We start from the raw sequence: 5,000 nt of genomic DNA on the forward strand, positions 1-5,000 counted from the left end.
CCAACTATTTCCTTTCTTTCCTCCTCCCTCCCTTCTTCATCTCTCCCCCTCCTCGCTTCTGAGGAATGTGGGGCTTATGTCAGTGAGAGTCAGGTACAGACTCACTAATTACCACTGCCAATCCTCCCTCCATCTCTCCCTCCTCCCTCTTTTCTTCAACTCTGCCACCTTCAGCACTGCTTCTCTCTTTTTCCTCTCCGTTCGCTCTCCTCCGCTTTGGAGTCCTTGTGCGCTCCCCCTCCTCTTTCTCTCTTGTCTCCCGCTGTTGCGTCTACGAGCGCTGTCGTGGCTGGAGCAGAGGACAAAAAAAAAACAGAGAGGATCTGAGTCAGAATCCAAAAAAACACCAAAAGGAGAAGAGAAACTCTGACTTGTCCTCTGTATCAGTGTGTGCGTGTGTGCGTGTGTGTTCGGTGTGTATGTTAGATGTGATCTGAGATCTGTTCTGATTGTGCTTTCTGGTTGGGGGACCTGTCATTGAAGACAGGAGGCTGCTTGACTGGAAACAAGAGGCCAGAGAGAACCTGACAGACAGCATTAAAGGAGGAGAGGAAGAGAACGGAAAGATGAGAAAGTGACAAACAGGATTGTTGCTTTTGAACCGAGGCAGAAGTACCCACAGCGACACAGAGACGACACGTCCCATCATCCTACAGGTTGGCTGCAAACTCGACATGGGTCTCTTTTTCTTTTTAAGTTTTTAAGTCTAAGTTTTATCTCAACTTTTGACAATACTGCTGCTAGAGCTCTTTGTGTTTTCTCACCTGGGCCACCAAGAAAAAACACACACAAATGCACCCATTCACACTCATGCACTAACACACACACACACATCCGCACGAACACACACAGTGGGTATCTGGAAGGACATTTCTTCAGCTGGTCTGGTGTTCACATTGACCCAGCTGACTGCTTTAACCTTCACTGCAAGGTTACGGGACAGGGACTCAATGTTTATTTGTGTTTGTGTGTGTGTGAGTGAGAGATCAGTTTCTGTCTTGTTGAGTTGTCGCTGTGTGTGTGTGTGTGTGTGTGTGTGTGTGTGTGTGTGTGTGTGTGTGTGTGTGTGTGTGTGTGTGTGTGTGTGCATATGTGAGTGTGTATTATTCAGAAACTGGTTGAGCAGGGCGCCAGTTAGCCTTGGGTGTCCTGTTGTTGTACAAACGAGGTGAAGTTGAGTGAGCGTGTATGTATAGTAGTGCATGTGTCCGTATGTATACGTGCAGTTACAAGCTTTGTGTCTGTTTGTCTGAGGGCACGCCACTTGTTTCTTGTTCTTTAATTTCATTGTTAGACTTTTTTTTTTTTATGGTGAATACATTTCACGCGTGTCTCTACAAAAGCCTTATGTTGTGATAAATGTTCTCTTTAGCCAAAATAGACTAGCACGGTATGTCATGTATGATAAAGAACAAAACATAACAATGAGCAATAATCCAAAAGTTCTATCTTTATTCATTACTATATAACTTACAGAGGGACTACTTTCTGAAGATGTGAAACTTAGCTTATAGCTTCATTGATGCTGTGATAGAAGAGACTTATCTGCTCTACTTACTAACTTTCTGTTTCCTGAAAATCACCTGTACAGGTCTGAAGACACGGAGGTACTGTACATGATCATGATGATAATGATGATGAAGAACAGCTTCCTTGTGAATACTCTAAATACTTTTAAGAAAATAAGGTGTGTGTAAGGTGTGTGTGTGTTGACGTGCAGGTCGAACCTGATGACACACACGGTTCTTAGGACTTGCTCATACAAAACCAAAACCAAAAATAGACACCTGTTATATTGCTTCGCTTCTGAATTCTCATTATTTAAATAGACCTGTCTTTCTCTCAGTCAGTCGGACTGCGGCTGTGGTTTCACTGCTGCTTGTGCAAGACAGATCAAGAGGTGCACCATTTTTCAAAATGATACTTATCTCCCAACCCACTGTATCACATTCCACGAATGCAAAAAGGGACAAACAGTTTTCCAAGGCAGGAATTTAACTTTTTTCTAAAGTGTGACCTTAGTGGTATCTGCTTACAAGGAAACAGACAACATTCGAGAAACAGAGGGCAACAGGAAGAAAAATACTAGGGTTTTTTTTTCCCCCTTACGAAGGTCAAACTTCTTTTTTTTTTTTTTTAAAGCAGGAAGCCAACGGGAAGTTATTTTTCAGCAAAGCTCTAGCACAAGGAACAGAAACAGCTTAAACAGCATTAATTATATACACGTAGTATTCAGTGGTGTCACATGACTGTCACATGATCATCTCATGCTCATGATAGGGAAGTGTATGTGTGTGTGTGAGCGACAAAGCCACAAGCCTAATCCAGCAACACTGCTGCAGAAATCTAAAGCTGCAGAATAAAGAAGCTGACCAAAAAAAAGAGAGAGGAGGTAACCTGTTAGCACTATTGTGATGTTTATAAAACACCTGTAACAAGATCTGATCAGCCTCTCTCTCCTCTCTCTCGCTCTCTTTTTTTCTGTTTGTAACAAACACACATACCTGGAAAGCACAATGGCCACATTCTTCCTCTCTGTCGTCTCCCCACCTCCATCCCCCTCTGTAGCCCCCCTCCTGATCAGGCCAAAAGCTGACCGATAGTGGGACGAGGGGGAGGTTGAAACAGGTAAAAAGTAGCGTAGCAGGTACAGGTAGACAGAAGAAGGAGAGCTATTCGGTCCAGAAAAGTATACAATCTTTAATTTTTTGAATACTTTAGATGAATACTATCAGGCTGTGACCAGCAGTAACTCTTGATCAAAGATAGAAACTTAGATAGAAATATAAAAGCCAATGTAAAATTATAACAAAGTAAAATAGAAGAAAATATAATTTGAAAAAAACAACAACACTTAACTATGACTAGTTAAGCACCAATTAATCAATCAATCAATCAATCAAAGTTTATTTCTATCGTACATTTAAAACAACCTTGGTTGACCAAAGTGTTGTACAGGCAGAAATCACACTATAAAAGTCAAGTCAACTAAATTATATATTTAACATCAACAACAGGGATGGAACAAGCAGCAACCTCAGTGTTGATTAATGAGGCAAAGTGAAGTCACATACACAGAATGTTTATCTGCAGATATTAACAAGTTTAAACGTCTATTTCAAAAAAAGAAATGTCTGATGAGCCCATGTCTTAGTAGGCACACACTGTACTAGTAAGTGTTATTCACAACAAGGTTTGTATCTGACCAGATTGACAGGCGGCCCGACGTTATGGTCTGCCAAGAGGCTTAAAACCAACCTCAGCTCAAGTTCGAGACCCATCATTAGCTTGACTGGAGGTTAGGTTGAGACAGCATTTTCGGCGTGGCGACAGCCATCGATGGGTTTCCAAAAACTCCTGCAGTAACAGAAATTTACCTCAGGATCAATAAAGTATCTATCAGGCAGATGGGTAGCGTCACTCAGGATTTGTCCATTTACAGTCTGTGCTCAATGTGCTGTTCAAAATAGTTATGGAAAATGAGTGTAGTTGTTGACCTTTGGCTTGGTTAAGGGAAAGGGTCAGAATTCTGTTATTTATTTGTCTGTCTGTTCTCGTGTACATACATCTGTCTGCCCCATTTCAAGAACGCCTTGAGGGAATTTCGTCAAACTTGGCAAAAACACACACTTAGACTTTATTGGACAAACTTCAAGGTCACTCTGATCTTTCAAAGTTTGGGCCACAACTTTTGAAATCGAAACAGAATCACAATTTAATTTCAAAGTCTGATAGAAAGACAAAACGGATAACTTCACTGTGACGTCATAATGTCTTTATAAAACACTTTGTTGGTATTCATTCCTGTCCTATTTATTGAGAATGAGATAGTAAAGAATACTAGAGGATTTTCATTTGGTTTTCAGACTTCACTCCAGAATTGACTGATTGGCTTTTGGTTATTAATTGTCGACAGTAGGGGAACTACTGCATGTCCTTTTCTTTTTTAATTCTATAAACAGAATACCACCCTCATAGTGTACTACCATCTTTTTTTTTTGTAAGAAAGACAGACCTTTTTACACCACATCCTGCCTCCTGAGCACGACCCCCAAAGCTCCCTAAATAAAAGTCTCCCTCTGTGAGGTACAGGTGTGAACAAACATGTCAAGAGATGTCAAGGGAAGCCTGTCCTGAAATGTATATCTGAGCTTTAGTGAACTCATCTGTGCCTATAGGTTCCTATTGTGAATGTATGTTGTACGACCTCCACAGTTTGATGTGGTTCTCTGTTTGCTGTCCTTGGATTTTAAGTTGTGTGTTCTTAATGTTTTCATTTTATAAATTAATTCTCCATCCTTGACACTGTCACAATGTCATTCTGTTTTATACATAACGACTGAATTGGTTGGTGCAGACATACAACCATAAGGCAGAAATTTTGGATTTTCCATTTTCTGAAACAACTGATAGTCTTTTTTTCCCTCTCCAATTTTCAAAATGTGGAAATGTTCATCCCACACTTTTGTGCTTAAGGTCATATCAGGAAGATAACACTTCCTGGTGTTAAGGTGGGACAAAGAAAACTCTATTGTGTCAAAGTCATACAAAGTCAAAGTCAAGTTGACCCCAACCACCAGACTCAACCTCCTCTGTCAGAGGTTTAAGCGTCTGCAAAACAACGTCACACTGCCTCATGACAGACAGGTCTCATCATTCACACCGCACAAGACCACAGGAAGTCCTCAAGCATGTGTTGTTTTGAAGTGATGACCAATGCTGAAAAAAACTCCAATCGCAAATGTTGTCTTTAACCTTTTGTTAAAGAAAGTCTGTGGACAGATAAAACTTTGTCTTGTAGAACAAAGTTTATATTTTTTCTGGAATAATTTTCTTGAAAAACCATTCAGCCTACAAGTAGCACCTGGTGTGCTAAAAGCTTACTGTTTACATTTTGTTTTTGTGTTTAGACCTGGGCAACTAGGTTAACTGAAGTTAAGATAGTTTTTAAACTCTAAAATCTATTGATTAATATTTTTACTTTAACATGAAATCAAAAC

General features: G+C 40.3%; 1 protein-coding gene across 7 annotated transcripts in view; it reads left to right on the plus strand.

The window, feature by feature from the left end:
- The window catches only part of rbm47 (RNA binding motif protein 47), a 33,559-nt gene that overhangs the window by 1,481 nt on the left and 27,078 nt on the right, over positions 1-5,000 (plus strand). For 4 of the 7 annotated variants that reach the window (XM_079336952.1, XM_079336957.1, XM_079336959.1 and 1 more), the window contains exon 1: positions 1-656. This exon is cut by the window's left edge and continues 44 nt beyond it. The exons of 1 other annotated variant lie outside the window; for it this stretch is intronic. The gene's annotated coding sequence lies outside the window, so the exon portion shown is untranslated. The remainder of the gene's footprint in view (positions 657-5,000) is intronic. 2 more of the 7 variants (XM_079336954.1, XM_079336953.1) reach the window with 1 other exon arrangement.

This window comes from Symphodus melops (assembly GCF_947650265.1).
Source record: "Symphodus melops genome assembly, chromosome: 2".
NCBI classification, from domain to species: domain Eukaryota; kingdom Metazoa; phylum Chordata; class Actinopteri; order Labriformes; family Labridae; genus Symphodus; species Symphodus melops.